The 19,232-nt window shown below is 37.7% G+C and overlaps 1 pseudogene; it reads right to left on the bottom strand.

Annotated features, from left to right (window-relative positions):
* Positions 1-16,887: 16,887 nt before the first annotated feature.
* Positions 16,888-16,987, bottom strand: LOC127099396 (uncharacterized; annotated as a pseudogene).
* Positions 16,988-19,232: the final 2,245 nt, after the last annotated feature.

The following is a 19,232-nucleotide window of genomic DNA, read 5'->3' as shown; positions in this document are numbered from 1 at the left end:
TAGGCCTATCTATTTTCCGCCCCTAGTGAGGTTTGTATACCTCAATCCCCTTGATTTATGTTTTGTCTTATAAGAGCTAGGACTCATATTGTCTAATATTTGCGGGTAATCCATTAGCCGAGTGGACTTATGGTTTAGCAGGGGCTCCATTGAGATATAAATATCTCACCCCATATTATTGTTATATTTTTCATACGAGCAGTTTCCAAGCAAGGGAAATGGAAATATTTCTTGAAGAGCATTGAAGATTATCTTGTTGTATTTAGTTCTGCTGTGCATTTTAATCTTATATCTCTAATCTTAGTGTTTTGTATCAGTCATATTACTTACATATGTATGCACTATATTCCTTTTCATGTATTATGTCATCTAGACATTGTTGAATGTATTTGTACTAATGTATAACATTTTGAATATAGAAATTCTTTATTCGGGATGTTACAAAATCAATCTCTCCATTTTGTTTGTAACAGTTTTGATCCCGCTTCTTCATTTTTGGTAAAAAAAATATGTTGATGTGTAATATCATTTTATTATTTTATTATATTTATTAAATTAAATTTAAACTATTTAAAAATTTAATAGCCTTTAATTTATTATATTATATTATTCTCAAATCCTTAATTTATTAATAATCCTTAGGAATATGAAGCTTGTGGATGCTCTATTCCAACTTCCTATCATCCTCTATTTGAACCTTATGCTCTTTTTCCTTCATCATATTTTTGTGGTATTTATCTTCATCCTATTTCTAGACATGGTATTTCAAAAAGAAAAAAAACTCAATGAATGTGGAATCAACCCAAATAACAAAACATGAATGAAGATAAAGTATCATTGAAGTTAGTAGACAAGGGAGATGACTATTCATGAGGCAGTACACGAGTGAAGATAGTAGTTTATGAATTGTGAGTATCTTGTTAACCATGGTAAACATTAAGAAGTCCCAATTGGTTAGGGGTTTCCCTTTTGTCTAAGTTTTGATAAAATAATACTTAGATGTTTAATTGTCATGGAAACTCTATTGTTAGACTATTGATTCATATCAAAGATTACTTTATATAATTATGTTATGGATAACAAAATGATGTAGACTCGTCGAGTGACAGCATGGAGCGATGAATTCATATAAATGTTTAGATAATTGGTTAGGATTCACATAGAAAATGGGCATGTCATAATGCATAATCCTGGTTGTATGCTCGTTCGCAAAATTGTAGTCTCATAGAGTGATAGTATGATGTTGATGATCCAATTATAGGCAGATTTTTGCTACATCTTATAAACACTTGTTAATAGGTTATGATCGATTTTTAAAAATGTTTGGCTTAATAAAAAGTGATTTCAAAGAAGTTTTTTGAAAAGAGATGAAGTTTTGAAAAATAAGTTTTGTGTGTGTGTGTGTATGTTGTGTGACTTTAGTATATATAGAGTAACTCACTCAAATTACAGTTTTGATCCTAGAATAGATAAAATAGTATAACACATGATCATCTTAGATAATAATTCATAATAGTTTATTACTTTTAATTTTAGTTACCTTCTTTATAGGATTCTATTAGATACTAATGGGCTTTTATTGTATATAAATACATGACTCCCTTGTGGGATATTCATTGATTAAGAATAATAAAGTATGTTTAATCATTGGTTTGGAAGTTCCAATATGGTATCATCCTGACATACTCATTTCTTCTCCACGCGTCCCTCATGCAACATTTTCCAAGAATTCTCTTTCTTCATCCTTTTCGTCACCTTTATATTTCTTCTCCCAAATCACCATCTGATCCTTATCCTTTTCTTTTCTATCCTCCATACATGGATTTTCCTCATTGGTTGCATACATCTCTCTCTCTCTCTCTCTCTCTCTTTCCTCAACTCTGAAGGTAACCAAATAATCGATTCTTTCCCCAATTACATTTTTTCTTTCTCTTTCTTTCTTCAATATTTCTCTCTCCTCTCTCCAAAGAACAACAATTCCCTGAAAAGTTATGGCATCTTTCTATTTCTCATGTTGTTCAATTTATTAATCGCTTACCTTTTCCTATTATTAATTTTAATACACCTTATTTTCTTTTTTTATAACAAACTGCCTGATTATAACTCTCTAAAATGCTTTGGTTACCTTGCATATGTTTTTACTCCCTCTCTCTCTCTCTCTCTCTCTCTCTCTCTCCCTCCCTCTCTCTCTCTCTCACACACACACACAGAGATACTCTCTCTTAATCGCACTAAGTTTAATCCGCATGCACCAAAGATTATCTCTTTTATGATTTCACTTCTAACAATTTTATTATTTCTCGTAATGTCGTTTTTTATGAAACTTGTGTTCCTTTCACCATAACTTATGATATTTGACCCTTACCTCCTATACCCACCCTTAATTTAACCAATACTGACATGAACCATATCCCATCCCAACCAAACTCTCCTCCTGGTACCTCATATTCTCATTCCTCTTAACCCTATCATTCAACCATACACCCCCTTCTCCCACCTCCATTACTCCTACCATTCCTAACCTTAACCTACCCACTCCTACCCCTCACCCTAATTCCCCTACTCGTAAGCAAGCTACTAGACAAATAAAACAACCATCATATATCAATGATTACCATTGCAATCTCATCAACAACAATTCATCCACTTCATCCACCTTTTCTACCCCAAAGTTTCCCCTTTCCTCCGTACTCAATTATAACCTATGTAACACAATCTACAAATAGTTTTTCCTATTTGTTTCATCCTCTTTTGAACCCTCATCCTATTCCTAAGCCTTCCAACATGTTTGTTGGATTTAAGTTATACAAACGGAACTAGCCTCCCTTGAACACATCAATACCCATACCATAGTCGATCTTCCTCCTAATAAAACACCTATTGGATGTAAATGGGCCTATAAAATTAAATATCTTACTAACGATAACATTGACATGTACAAAGTTAGATTAGTTGCCAAGGGATACACTCAAATGGAAGGTGTTGATTACTTCGACAATTTCTCTCTTGTAGCAAAATTTAACAAAAAGGTTCCCGTTGAGTACAACATACGTTAGGGCTACTAATACTTCCCCCTTGCGTAATCGACTCCCAACCCCAAATATGGTTGCGACGACCATTTTCTTTTCAAAAGTTTTATCGATATTTTCTTATTTCTTCATTGGAATAAATAAATTTTGGTGGCGACTCTGTTCGAATCATTTTTTCTGCGACCATCGCGAAGGATCGTATTTTTGAGGTGTGGTAGCAGTTAGAAGACTTGAAGATATTTTTCAACATAAGCAGTCAGGAGATTTAAGGCAGTTGTCGACATAGGTAGCAGTTCACAACAATTCAATAATTGAAGACACGTGGAAGCAAGGTAGAGGATAAAAGGGTACTTAATGGTGTACGTGTCTGATCGGTCACCATTTTCATTATGTTTTCGTTGCTTAGCCGACAAGAAACCAAGGATTTTAAGACACTATGCATGCATTATGGTAACTTTAAACTTAATTTTAATTTCAGTAAGTTATTTTAGCATTTTTATTAATTGTCATTTTTATTTTATGTTTTCGCGATTTTATGCGTGGGTTGTCTATGTTTTTGTTCTCCAGGTCCAAGTAGAAGAGTCGGGGAATTAAATGCAAGACAATGGGAATTTTCGACAAGCAAGGAAAAGAAAAGACTCAATACATGAAGCTTGACATGGCCACCCGTGTTACCTGACACGACCACCCGTGTCACCTGACACGGCCACCCGTGTCACCTGACACGGGTCGTGTCAGGCATAAGGCAGAACAAGTCAGAAGGAACCAAAGGCAGAAGCCTGATAAGGCCCGTGTCAGGTCAGTTGGAGGTCGTGTTGAAGCATCTTGGGTGTGTCAGGATGGATAGGGAGCTGACATGAAACGTGTCAGCCCAAGCGCAAATTTTTCCTATTTTTTGGCCTTTCACCGGGCTTGAGTTGCAGGGACGTTTTGGACATTTCCACCTTTTGTTTAGGGATCTTTCACTATACTAGGAGATTTTATACATGATAAAATATCATCTTGAAACGAGGCGAACACAGCATTGTCAGACGAGCAAGGATTGCAGAGATCAAGGAATTCGAAGAGCGGAAGCGATTGAAGATCCAAATCATCCAATTACTTGTAATGTGTATTTTTTTATCCTTAATTTGTTTCGAACAATATGAGTGGCTAAACCCCCAATGCTAGGGGTGTCTTTGATTTAGAATTGTAATGACTATGATTTTACGATTGCATTTATAATATTAGTTTTACGATAACCTTTTGATGTGTTTAATGCTTTCTCTTTCGGACCAATCGAGATTGTTGTATGGTTATCAATTAGGCTGGACCGCCAATGGTAAGGTTTTCATAAGATTACTCTGCAGTAGATATCATCTAGGACTATGGGTATCCTTTATGAATCAGAGCATTCTTGATATAATAAAGCTTAACCTCACCCTAATTTCCTATGGACATAGAAATTAGGGTAGAATGATTAAAGGTTTTCTCACCAAGGACTTGGGAGAAAATACCCTTGAGAATTGGTAGTAATTGATATTTGTTGATGCAATAGTGACTCAGTGTTGTTACAGGGACAAATCATACACATTCCCTGACATTGTTCCTCATACCTTGTAAACCCTTATTTTTACAGTATTATTTTCTTTTGCCTTATTTTTATATCTGAATCTAAAAACCCCAAACCATAGTTTTTGTTTAATTGAATGATAATTTGAACTTGATATTGACTTGCAATCCTTGAGATCGACATTCGGGGAATTTCCCCTTTATTACTATAACAGACAAAATAGTACACTTGCTATTTTTCCGATCAGTGTCGGACACTGAAGAATTAACTGTTGAAGACGGTTGTGGATATGTTTAGTATATAAGTAAATTTAATTAATATAATAAAGGCAAAATAATACACTTTCTATTTTTCCGATCAAGTTTTTTGCGCCGTTGCTGGGGACTGAATATTGTAACAAGAAAAGACCACTTCCATTTACCATTCATTGATCAAATCTTGGAAAGGTTATCCGGTCATGACTATTGTTTCCTTGATGGGTACTTGGGATACAATCAGATTGTTGTGGCTCTTGAAGATCAAGAGAATACCACCTTCACATGCCCCTATGATATTTTCGCTTACAGGAGAATGCCATTTGGGTTGTGCAACGAACCTATCACTTTTTAGAGGTGTATGACATTCATATTTACCGACATGCTCGAAAAGCATATGGAAGTATTTATGGATGAGTTTTCTATGTTCGGTTCTTCTTTTGATAAATGTTTAACTAACTTGTCCTTTGTGTTAGAAAGATGCCAACAAACAAATTTGATCTTAAATTGGGAGAAGTGCCATTTTATGGTACGTGAAGGGATAATTATGGGACACAAGATTTCCAAACGAGGCATCGAAGTAGACGTAGCAAAAGTGGAGGTGATAGCTAACTTACCACCACTGGTGAATGAAAAGGCATTTAAAGCTTCTTGGGACATACGGGGTTCTACCGCAGGTTCATAAGAGACTTTTCCAAAATAGCCAAACCATTAACAAGCCTACTGATGAAAGACATACCTTTCATTTTTGACAAGAAGTGCAGTGATGGTTTTGAGACCCTGAAGAAGGAACTAGTGTCCCCTCCCATAGTTATTGCCCCTGATTAGTCTCTCCCTTTTGAGATGATGTGTGATGCAAGTGATAATGCAGTGGGTGCAGTACTAGGACAACAAAAGGTGAAGCTCTTGCATGTGATCTACTATGCGAGCCACGTGTTGAACCCCGCTCAAATGAATTATGCAACCACTGAAAAAGAGCTACTCGCGGGTTTTTATGCTTTTGACAAATTCAGATCCTATTTGTTAGGATCAAAGGTAATCGTTTATACTGATCATGCAACTTTAAAATATCTTTTTGCTAAACAGGAATTAAAACCATGGTTGCTGCGATGGATTCTACTTCTGCATGAGTTTGACTGGGAAATCAGAGACAAAAAGGGGAGTGAAAACACTGTTGCTGATCACTTATCTTGGATGTCTTTGATCCAAGAAACAAAAGAAAAACACCCAATCAAAGATGAGTTCACCGACGAACATATCCTAGCCGTTACTAGTGTCTCTTGGTTCGCTGATTACGTGAAGTATTTGGTAGGTGGACTAATACCTGATGATTTTGATTCTAATAGAAAGAATTATTTTTTTGCATGTTTGCAGGTTTTATGTGTGGTATGATCTGTTCTTGTACAAAGAAGGAATAGATGGGTTGGTTCGGAGATGTGTCCTAGAGGAAGAACAAAGGGACATCCTCAGAACTTTTCATAACTCAGAATATGGAGGACACTTTAGTGGAGATAGAACAACAGCAAAAGTCCTCCAGTCTGGGTTGTACTGGCCTACACTGTTCAAGGATGCCCAAGGGATAGTGAAAGAATACGACATATGTCAAAGGACAGGTAACATATTAAAGAGAAATCAGATGCATCAGAATTCCATGTTAGAGGTATAACTGTTCGATGTTTGGGGAATACACTTTATGGGACCCTTTCCACCGTCCTTTGGAAAGCATTACATTCTGGTCATTGTTAACTATGTGTCAAAATGGGTGGAAGTCGTGGCATTGCCCACAAATGATGCTAAAGTGGTGGCCGGTTCCCTAAAAAATTACATCTTCGCTCGGTTTGGGGTACCAAGGGCACTCATCAGTGACAAAGGTACCCATTTTCTGAACAAGTTGATGGAGAATCTGTTAAGGAAATACAATGTCAAGCATAAAACTGCCACATCGTATCATCCTCAGACAAGTGAACAGGTTGAAGTATCGAATTGGCAGATAAAATAGATTCTGGAAAAGATTGTCAATGCTTCGCGAAAGGATTGGTCGATCAAATTGGAGGATGCACTATGGGCATACATAACAACATTCAAAACCCCCATAGGTATGTCCCCTTACCAACTGGTTTACGGTAAAACATGTCATTTGCCGCTCGAACTCGAGCACAAGGCATTCTGGGCTCCCAAATTCCAGAACTATGACCTTTCCAAAGTGGGGAAATCCAGGATTCTTCAACTACATGAGCTAGAAGAATTCAGGAATCGAACATATGAAAATGCAAAGATATACAAAGAACAAACAAAAACATGGAATGACCTACGCATTCAGAAGAAAGAACTCTAGGAAGGACAACTAGTGTTGTTATTTAATTCCAGGTTGATGTTGTTCCCTGGAAAACTAAGGTCGAGATGGTCGGGACCTTGTATGATACACAAGGTATTCCCACATGGAGCCATTGAGCTTAAAAACCCAGCAAACAAACACAATTTTAAAGTAAATAGACAGAGAGTAAAGCCATACATCAAAGGGCAGGAGGGTGGTCTAATAGAGAAGGTCCGTCTTACCTAAGAAGATGGACGACCGTCGAGTCATGCGACGTTAAACGAAGCACTTCGTGGGAGGCAACTCACGGAATTTTAATTCTAATAAGTATGCATGTTTTGTGTTTTTATTGTAGATTTACATAGTGCTCTGCACTAGAAGGGAAAAACACTCAAATACATACAGGAGTCATAGTGGATAGAAGAACCATACCTGAGGAAAAAAGAATGAAAAGTTTGAAAATCGGGAAAAATAGTAGCCTGACACGGCCCGTGTCAGGGTCATGGAAAAAATTTGAAAATGAGAAAAGCAGTAGCCTGACACGACCCATGTCAGGAGCACTGAAGGAATGAAAAATATTTGCATTTGGCAGTGGCCTGACACGACCATCCATGTCAGTTGACACGCCCCGTGTCAGGAATCCTGAAACCCCACACCTTGGATAGTGGCCTGACACGGCTGCCCGTGTCAGTCATGCGGAGTTGAAATTTTTTATTCTTTTTAGATTTGTGTGGGCCCACACATCTTAATTATCCACTAACCACTCATTACCCACCCATATCCCTTCCTAAAACTCAGATTTTCACCACTCGTCACTCATTCTCTCTCATGTTTTCATCTTCCCCACACTTTTTCTCTCAAATTTCTTCATCCTCCATTAAAACCCTTCAACTAAAGCTTCCATCTTTACCACCTTCATAACTCAAAAGCCAAAACTCTATTCACGACTCTTGCTCCATTTTCTGGCCTCGTCCTAACCACGGTTTAATATTTTTCTAATTCCAATTCCAAAATTTTCGATTTTTTTGCAGGTCCAAAATGCCCCCGTGAAGGATTTTAACAGGAAGCAACATTTGACCGAGACATCGAGGTCACAAAAGAGAGCCATCTGGAACCCGAATCTGCATAACATTGTCTTTGATAATCTAGAGCAGAAGAAGCAGTATCAAGTTCATAGGAAACGAAAGCTCACACTTACCAGGTATATGTGCGAGCAAACCCTTAATGCTTTAGGTCTGAAAATTGAAGTGGACTGGATGTTACACGTACTAGGGATGCTGGAATTTATGAGCCTTGAAGCGCCGAATTATGAGTGCATCACGCTCGAATTTTTAAGCACACTGGAATTCTAACTAGAAAAGAGGTGGATTAGCACAACAAGGTATTATTTTGGTACTTTACGCTTTCGTCTTTTCAATAATTATCATGAACTGTCTGTGGAGGAATTGGTCGGGATTCTCCGACTCCCGCTATACGGACGGGGGGCGGTCCCTGATGGGTTTTCGCCAAAAGAGTTCTGGATTTCCATCACTGGGAGGACGAATTACACCTCAAAGGGTGATAATGCCTCCGACATCCAGAACCTGTATTTTCTCTATACCCATAAAGGTTTGGCATACACCCTATTCAAATAGGGTGATAACACAGGTCTGGCAACTCAACGAGAGTTGTTTTTCATGTACTCGATGGTGCAAAACCAGACCATCAATGTTGCCGCCTTCGCAGCTGGTTATTTGGGCAGAGTTGATCGGGCGTAATTCGGGGGTATCTCCATTGGAGGCATGATTACCCAGATCGCAAAGCATTTTGAGTATCATGCGATTTAGCTTGAGGACACCTCGGTGGCCGGTAAGACCAAAATAGATATGGCTGCTCTGATACAACAAGGTATAATTTCCGTTGCACCAACTTACTATTCTGTTCTCATTCATAAGAGATTTGTTATTTCACTTCCTGATCCGAACAAAGTAAGTATTACAGACTGTGAAAATTGATTATATGTGAGTGTTGATGATAACATGAAATAATATCATATTTTTGGACTTGATTTAATTAAATTATATTATTATTTGATCCGATTTATTTTATATTATTCGATATTACTTGGTATTTTCCTTCTATTTATTTCAGGTAACATTATTTGAAGCATACGTGAAAAAGAAAGAAAAGGGGGTGCAAAAAGAAGCATTCCACTAAAGCCCAGCCCACAACTACAAAGGAGAAGCGCTGTGATGCTGTGACGACCGCCACACAAGGCGTGACGAGCGTCACGCCCCTCTGCTCAGTGTTACGAGCGTAACACATGGTGTGACGAACGTCACACCCCCACTCCTATTTTTCTGCTTTGACGCGCGTAACAGAAGCACGTTCGCCCTTTTTCTTCGCTTGACTCGTTGACACACTAGGAAACCTACTGAAGGAACTTTTGGGAAACGGTTACATGAGGGATGAATATAAATAGATCTTAAGTGGTGCCCTGTCGCCTCTCTCCGCTTTTCCACCGTGCAAGCTTTTACAGCAATATATTTTACAGCATTCTACTTTCTTAGCATTTTTATTTCCTTTTCTTTTCTAGTTAATTTCCAAAGCATTGAATTTATTTTCTTTCACACTAGTTTCTACACCGGAAACTATTGTGTAGTTTTTACTGGATCTAACCTTACGTTAGGTCATAGTATTTTATTCCTTCGCCTTTATTTTCCTGTCCGAACGAAGATTGTGAAGAACAAATCCAACCGGTTTGTGGTGGAGTGTTCAAGCATCGAAGCTAGGGAACAACCAAGATTTCTATTAATTTTACAGGTTCATTAATTTATTGTTTTAATTTATATATGCTCTGTACTGCTGTTTATCTATACTGTTTATCTGATATGGCTGTATTTAAGCATAATTATTGTTTAGGCTTGTTTAGCATGTCCGGCTAAATAAACTTAGATATCGGTATGTAAAGTAAGCGGAATAAAGGAATCAAAACTAAGTTGGTTTAAATTTATTTAAAAAAATATAGTCACTCTTTTTATGGTCTCAATTTACAGAGTTAATACCAAATTTTTTGTACAAGAGTAAAAAACATAAAGAAGTTAAAATCAATAGAACGACGGTTTGAGCTTTTAACTGGACAGTGTAAATTGGACATTAACTTTAAATCAGGGCGAAAACAATTTTTAGAGTTAATTAAATTCTAATCATTTTCAAAAAGTATTTTTAAAGGTTAAATGTGAGGACGAGAGTTAAGCATTTAAGTTTAATCATATAATCTAAGTCAACAGAGCGAGAGTTTGAGACGAGGGTGTTTAAACGGTTAGTATTTTAATAAAAAGAGTTTCTATAGATTCTATTGGTTTTAAAAAGTGATTTTAGACTTAACTAAATAGTGAGAGCGTACGTTAATATAAACTAATAGTCTGATTCAACAGAGCGAGAGTTTGAGAAAAGATTTTTAATAAATAGTGTCTACTGAAAAGACTTATTTTAAAACTAAGAATCCAACGAAGATTTGATTCCCTAATTACGACGAACTACATACCGATATCCGCGTATTTGATATTTAATCTAGATCCGATTTTAGTTTTACTTTTCCCCCTAATCAACTAAGTATCATCCGCCTTAGCTTTACGAAGTAACCTTAGAAAAACGGTATATCAATTCATTAAGTCCCTGTGGGATCGATATCTTTTAAAACTACGCGATTAGACTGTGTACTTGCAGTTAATACCCCAATAGACTCATAAAGTCGCGACCAAGTTTTTGGCGCCGTTGCCGGGGACTTTTATTTAGTCGATATCGTAACTCTTCTGTTACGCTGTAGAGACTAAGGAAATTTTTATTTTTCCCTTGTCTTTCGTTGATTTGTATGCCACACACTCGCTCACAAGGTGAACCGTACTACTTACGAATCAACGACGTTGAACGATATCTCTGAGTCTTACGACGAATTCGGGAGTATCGTGCTGCAAACAATCTTCCTCCAATCGAAATTCCTGACCTCAAAAATCTTCTTCCTTCGCCGATACCCGAGATGGCAGAACCAGCTCGTGCTCTTCGAGATTACGCCGCTCCATCACAAGATGATCCGCATTCGAGTATTGCTCCACCCGCAATCGAAGCAAACAACTTCGAACTTAAACCTTCGCTGTTGCAGGCAGTGCAACAGAACCAATTTTCTGGAAATCCTACCGAGGATCCAAACCTTCATTTATCCGTATTCGTCCAATACGCTGATACTGTTAAAGCTAATGGTGTCACTTCAGAGGCAATTCGACTTCGTCTCTTTCCTTTCTCGTTAAGAGATAAAGCTAGAAGATGGCTTCAGTCTCTTCCTTCCAACTCAGTCACCACATGGAATGAGTTGAAGAAAGTCTTTCTTGCCCGATATTTTCCTCCTAGCAAAACAGCTATGTTGAGAGCCCAGATAAACACTACGCCAAAAACTGGAATAGACAGCGCCCCTTAGAGGGCGCTTTATTACAAAAGCGCACTCTAAAGTAAAGAGAAAAAATAAGGAGCATACTATTGGAATAGACAACTCACTTTAGAGGGCGCTTTTGTAACAAAGCGCACTCTAAAGTGAAGCGAAAAAATAATGAGGAAATGGAGGGACACCAATAGAGGACGCTTTATTGAAAGCGCCCTCTAAGGGTAACCTTAGAGGGCGCTTCTAAAAAAGCGCTCTCTATGTCCATGTACATTTCCAGTTTATAAGGCGCTTTTGGAAAGCCTTAGAGAGCGCTTTTAGAAGCGCCCTCTTAGGCCCCCTTTAGAGGGCGCTTATGTAACTAAGCGCCCTCTAAAGTGAAGCCAAAAAAAAAATGGAGGGACAACAATAGAGGGCGCTTTTGTGAAAGCGCCCTCTAAGGTTACCCTTAGAGGGCGCTTTTGAAAAAGCGCTCTCTAAGTCCATGTACATTTCCAGTTTAGAAGACGCTTTTGGAAAGCCTTAGAGAGCGCTTTCAGAAGCGCCCTCTTAGGCCCCCTTTAGAGGGCGCTTTTTTAAAAAAAGCGCCCTCTAAGGTCCCCTTTAGTAAACATTAAAATTATAACATATACTGCATGTCTCTTTATTTTCCCTCTCTATAAGCTATTTCGTTTATGTAACTGGGTTTTCTCTCAACTACGATTACTCTCTACTGCGATTACTCTCGTCCTCCGTTCGTTCTCCCTCCCTCACCGTCATCGTCGCCGTTCGTTCTCCCTCCCTCACCGTTCACGTTCACTGCGTTAACCTCTTCCACCGTCACTGTTCACTTTCTTCTCCATCGTTACCGTCACCTTTAAGGTATTTCTCTTCTCCATCGTTACCGTTCACTTTCTTCATGTGTTTGATTAGGGCATTTTCTAAACTTAGTTTTTCATTTTGTGCATTATGTTGATTAATGTTGTTTAGGGCAAACTGAGTTTTTTATTTCTGATTGAAAACTGATATATTTGAAGTGTGTTTGAGCTTGTGCTTGGAAGTTTGATGATTATGGATGCAAGTTTGTTCATGTTCCAAACACCATAAGTTTGCATTGGTCTTTTGCATGCAGTAGGTGTGTGTGAGTAAATGTGTATGCAGTAAGTTTGTGCATGCAGTAAATGTGTTCACGTATTGAATCATTGTCTTACTTGGGTCTTATTGAATCATTTCTATATTACAGATAAAATGGCTAACCAAGACGATACCCATGCCGCGAATGAATCACGTAATAATGTTGAAAAAGAAATCAAACGAGGATTGACTGTTATGAAGTCAATCATTCGTGCAAGAGACAAGGGTGTAAAATTTGAAGTACATTGGAGTGCTGAAGACCAACTAATTGAGCTTAACGGTTCAATGTTGGCAAGTTACATTGGTTTCCTTGTTCGCCAACATATTCCGATTACATGTGATAATTGGAGAAGTCCGGACTTGAAGGTTGGCAAGGAAAAAATATGGTCGGAGATACAGGTACTTACCATATATTGTTATATGTTTTTTTTGTTGACTATTTGTTAACCATATATTGTTATAATATTACTTTATAATAACACACTCCATTTGTATGTTTTTTAGAGATCCTTTCACATCGATGAAAGTCGGCAAAAATATTGTATTCAATTGGCCGGAAAAAGACTCCGAGGATTTCGATCCTTTTTGTGCAACAAATTTCTCAAGGATGAGGAAGGAAAATTTGTTGAAGGAGAACGGCCAATGAAGTATGCCGAGATTATTTCAGCCGATGAATGGGATAACTTTGTCGCCAAACGAAGAAACGAAAAATTCCATGTAATGTCTATTAATTATGGTATTATACAATTGTTAAGTTACTTGGTTCTAATATGACTTAAACTTTTTTATCCAGGAAGTAAGCGACATAAATAGGAAAAGGGCATCAAAACCCGCGTATCCGTACAAAAAAGGGCGTACGGGTTATGCACGGTTACAACAAAAAATTGTGAGTATATTCAAATGCTATGAGCTTATACATTGTCACAATATGTTATAATTGATGATCTTATAATCTAATTCAATGTGTAGCTAGCCGAGGAGAAAAGTGACGCAACATCTCTTCCGGACCACGTATTATGGAAGGCTGCTCGGGTTGGGAAGGATGGGGCTGTCGTTGAAGCGGTCCAAAATGTTTATGACGAATGTGTAAGTATATGTAACATTATTTCTTTAATTATATCGAAAATTTTGTTAGACATATAATTCATTTTTAATCTCCTCTAATAATATTCCAGGAGACTTTATCCCAAACCGTACCTTCAACCGAGGTCCAGGATTGCAGGAGCGTACTTAGTCGAGTACTAAATGTTCCTGAGTATTCCGGTCGTGTGAGGGGTAAGGGTTTTGGTGTGACTCCGTCGTCATTTTATAAAAAAACAAAAACAAAAAATCCTACCAACAAAGAGGTGATGGAGACCTTGGCGGAGTTAAGGGCACAAGTACTCCAACTGCAAAACGAGAATGCAAGGTATAGAGAGGAAAGGTGCGCTTCCGAGGCAAAAGATACTAGTGACCGAGCTAGTATCAATCATCAACCGAAATTTCCCGAGGTAATTATATATGTTATTATGAAATTAAAATAGCACTTTTTTACTTGACACATATACAAGTTAACAATAACATTTATTATTGGTTTAGGGCATTTCACCTTGTCAGCTGTATCTATCGTCACCAACTTATCGCATGGTTGGCAAGGGAAAAGTGCACAATACTTCGGGTGAATTACTTCACCATAATCCCCTCCCGGTGGGATTTATGAAAGTTTCGGTTGACCTCGTATTAGATACGGACGCCCGTCTACCATTACCCGACGTTGTTTCAGAGACAACGTTGATGCGAGATGCAGTCGGATCCTTTGTTGGTTGGCCGTCAGATCTAATTTTCCCTGATGCCGAGGTATATATGTTCTAAATGATTATGAATATTTAGAATTCACATTTCAATTCAGCTACAATTATGATATTTAATCAATCCTTATTACATGGTAATGTTAGACTCCTACAAGACCCACCCCTAAAGCTGGTAAAGGGATTTCAAGACGCATCGAGTCGGTTGCATCTCAAAAAGAGGTACAAATATATATACCCATTGAATTATATACACAACGATTCTTTTGCATCACAAAAAGTAATGATTTATTTTATATGAATTTTTAGGTTCCCGGTCGAAAGTTGAAAAGCGATGGTAAGGATATTCCAACGAAGGATATTCCAACGAAGGATATTCCAACGACGGCCGGGACAAAATCTCAAATTATGATGCGTCTTGAGAAAATGGTGGAAGAGTCCGATATTATGGACGGGTCCATTCGTAGTATAGATTTTGATGAAGGTGTTTTCGGAAAAGCTCATTTCGAAATAATTGGAAAGGAGGACATGCAACAACTTTTTGAGCACGACGAATTGGGCATCGCTATCATTCATACATACATATGGTACTCCGATCAATCTATAATTTACTTAGTTGAACAATTTATTTACACATTTCAATGAGTAGTCTAATATTTATTATGTTTCTATTTAAGGTATATGTATGACAAATTGATGCGGGGAACTGAATTGTGTAACCGTTTCAATTTTATTGCTGCTTCCCGTGTCAACGCAACGTTAATATCGAAAAATCCAACATCCATAAAGAATGATCTAGTCGATAGATTCATGGCGGCCGGCGATAATACTACACGCAGTTTGTATTTTTTACCGTTTAATTCTGGCAACGGGTTAGATTTTCTTTCTAATAATTTCATTCTAATCTATGTATATCTTTTACGTAGAAAATTTTCATTCATCTAAATTTTTGTTTTATTTTACAGTGGCCACTGGGTGTTGGTTGCTATGGATCTTTCGAGACTAATAGTGTATTATCTCGATTCGTTATCGGGTGATTGGAGTAAATATCCGGGTTTGAAGAAGACGGTTGACACGTAAGTGAAATTCCCCTAAATATTCGTGTGTATTTCTATATTTAATTATGTCTGTCAGATTGATCTCAATATACGTTTTTATTTTGTTAGGGCAATACTAAAATTTAGATCGAAAAAGAATTACCGCATTAGGAAGGACATTACCTGGGTCAGAGTTCAGGTATATATTAAGTATCTTATTTTTGCTTATAATAGTGTTTGTTTTTTTGCTTATAATAGTGTTTGTAAGAAATTAACTATATATATATTGTTTGTTTTTCTGTGTAGTGTCCTCAGCAAAATAATTCGGTCGATTGCGGATTTTTTGTATTGAGATTTATGAGAGATATCATTGCATTGAATCGTATAGACATCCCAAAAATGGTATGGAATAATAACTTAGGGTTTATTTTAATATTATCGGATAACTAATCTAATTTGTTACTAAATCATGAATATGTTTTATTCTCTTAATTGTAGTACTTTGAGGAATACAAATCTTACTCAAGAGCTTATTTGGATGAAATGAAGGATGAATTGTGTCAATTCATTGTTGATCAAAGAATCATATAGCTAGGTTGTATATTGTTGTACATATATGTATGGAATGTTGTTGTTGTATGCTGTTGTTGTATATATGTTGTATATTGTTGTTGTACTTTTACTAAATCATGAATATGTTGTTGTATATTGTTGATCAAAGAATCATATATTAATGTTGTATATATGGAGGATTAATGTTGTATATAAATGGATTCATGTTGTATATATCAATGGATTAATGGTGTATAACATTGGATTAAAGGATGAAATCAATATGAATTTTACACTTTTGCAGCATGCGAACAGGTTACCAATTAAATATCCACTGTTTTTCAAACAATTTTTTTTAAAATAACTAACACTTTAGAGGGCGCTTTCTGTAGGAAGCGCCCTCTAAACACTTTACATTGAGAACTTTAGAGGGCGCTTTGTCCAGAAAGCGCCCTCTAAACACTTTACATTGACAACTTTAGAGGGCGCTTTCTGCAGAAAGCGCCCTCTAAAGTGTTAGTTATTTTAAAAAAATAAGCGCCCTCTAAACACTTTACATTGACAACTTTAGAGGGCGCTTTTTCCAGAAAGCGCCCTCTAAACACTTTACATTGACAACTTTAGAGGGCGCTTTTTCCAGAAAGCGCCCTCTAAGGTGTCCCTTTATAGACCACTCCAGAGGGCGCTTTTTTCATAAAGCGCACTATAATGTGGGCCTTTAGACAGCGCTTTCTCCAGGAAAACAAAGCGCTGTCTTTACCTATGCCAGCGCCAGATTAGAGGGCGCTTAAAAGCGCTGTTATAGGCCAAAATAAGCGCCCTCTTTTCCCTTATTTGGCGTAGTGAAATGGATTTAAACAGAAAGATAACGAGTCTCTTTTCGAAGCATGGGAAAGATACAAAGACATGATGAGACTTTGTCCACACCATGGTTTAGAGGACTGGTTAGTAATTCATACCTTCTATAATGGTCTCTTATACAACACAAGGTTAACAATAGACGCCGCCGCAGGTGGTGTGCTTATGGATAAATCCTACGCTGACGCTTATCAACTTATCGAGAGCATGGCCCAAAATCATTATCAGTGGGGAAGCGACCGAACAATGGTAGAAAAACCTCAAACAAAAGGAGTCATGTACGAGATAAGTAGCCTTGATCATGTTAATGCAAAAGTGGATGCTCTTGCCCAGAAAATTGAAAGTTTAAATGTATCACCTCCAGCCATCGTGGTTGTCGTAACTCAAAATTGCGAAGTCTGTGGAATTCAAGGTCACACTCCTACAGATTGTCAACTCCTAACAGGAATCCAAGCAGAGCAAGTGAACTATGCTCAAGGAAATCCCTACTCGCATACCTATAACTCAAACTGGAAGAACCATCCTAATTTTTCATATAAGAGTAATAATGCTTTATACGCACTAGGTCAAGCTCCCAGTCAAGCCCCAGCTATACCTCCTGGATATCAAAAGCCGACCCCATCTACACCTAACAATAACGTTCCTAGGAAATCCAACTTGGAAATCATGATGGAGAACTTCATAGCTTCTCAACAGCAAACGAATAAAGAGTTCTTAAACCAGAATGTACACACTAGCGAACAAATTAAACAACTAGCAAGTAAAGTAGATGCCCTGGCTACCCATAACAAAATGCTGGAAACACAAATCTCACAAGTAGCTCAATAACAAGCACCTACTGCTGCCCCAACTGGTACATTTCCTGGACAGCCCCAACCTAACCCGAAAAGCCACGCTCATGCAATTATATTAAGAAGTGGAACAGAGGTAGAAGGACCGTCTGACCCAAGGATTGAGAACCAAAACTCTAAAAAGTCAACTGAGGAAGAAAGTAAACCTAAGGAAAAGGAAGAGTGTAACAAGGAAACCATAGAAAAGAAAGAACCTTATGTACCTCCACCGCCTTACAAACCACCTATCCCTTATCCTCAAAGGCAAATTAAAACCAAAGACGCGGGCCAATTTAAAAAATTTGTTGACCTACTGAAACAATTAAACGTCACCATTCCTTTTACAGAAGCTATTACACAGATGCCCTCATATGCTAAGTTCTTAAAAGAAATTCTTTCTAATAAAAGGAAACTTGAAGATAGCGAAACTGTTACACTCACTGCTGAGTGCAGCGCGATAATCCAAAATATGCCTCCTAAACTTAAAGATCCTGGTAGTTTCTCAATACCCTGTCACATCGGAAAATTTGTCATAGACAAAGCTCTATGCGATTTAGGAGACGGTATCAGTGTTATGCCCTTGTCCATATGCAAGAGACTTGAAATGGGAGAATTAAGACCAACTAAAATGTCTGTGCAATTAGCAGATCGTTCCGTTAGATATCCCGTAGGAATTCTTGAAAACATTCCCTTGTGCATAGGTCAATTCTACATCCCAACCGATTTTATAATTATGGACATAAGAGAAGATGAAGTTACCCCCATTATATTGGGAAGACCATTCTTAGCAACCGCCGGTGCCATCATAGACGTAAAACGAGGACGACTCACTTTCGAAGTAGGAGAAGAGAAAATTGAGTTCATTCTTTCCAAAATTTTGAAAGCACCTGCAATAGAAGCACATGTTACTTCATGGATATCATCGATGAATGCATAAAAGAAACAAAATTAGAAAATGAAGAATTGTCTGACTGTCGTGAGAAGACAGACTGAACCAATGTTTAGCAATAACATCGGATCCTACGCAATGCCTTAAGAAACCAACCCTCGACCTGAAAACACTTCCCAAAAATCTGAGATATGAATTCCTAGACTTAGAACTTGAACGACCAGTGATAGTCAATGCAGACCTAGGAAAACTCGAAACCGAAAAACTCCTACATATCTTAAGAAAATATCCAACCGCACTAGGATACAACATCACCGATCTTAAAGGGATAAGTCCTTCTATTTGTATGCACCGCATCATGCTAGAAGAAGACTGTAAAACTTCTAGGGAACATCAGAGGAGACTAAACCCGATCCTGAGTGAGGTAGTGAAGAAGGAAGTAACGAAGTTATTAGAGGCAGGTATTATATATCCTATATCCGATAGCAAATGGGTTAGCCCTGTACACGTAGTACCAAAGAAATGGGGTATAACCGTGATCGAAAACGAAAAAGGAGAAACTATAACCAAACGAATCGAATCGGGATGGAGAATGTGCATTGA

This window comes from Lathyrus oleraceus, chromosome 6, assembly GCF_024323335.1.
Source record: "Lathyrus oleraceus cultivar Zhongwan6 chromosome 6, CAAS_Psat_ZW6_1.0, whole genome shotgun sequence".
Classification (NCBI taxonomy): Eukaryota; Viridiplantae; Streptophyta; class Magnoliopsida; order Fabales; family Fabaceae; genus Lathyrus; species Lathyrus oleraceus.
The sequence above is the reverse complement of the archived record's forward strand: the minus strand, read 5'-3'. Positions and strand labels throughout refer to the sequence as shown.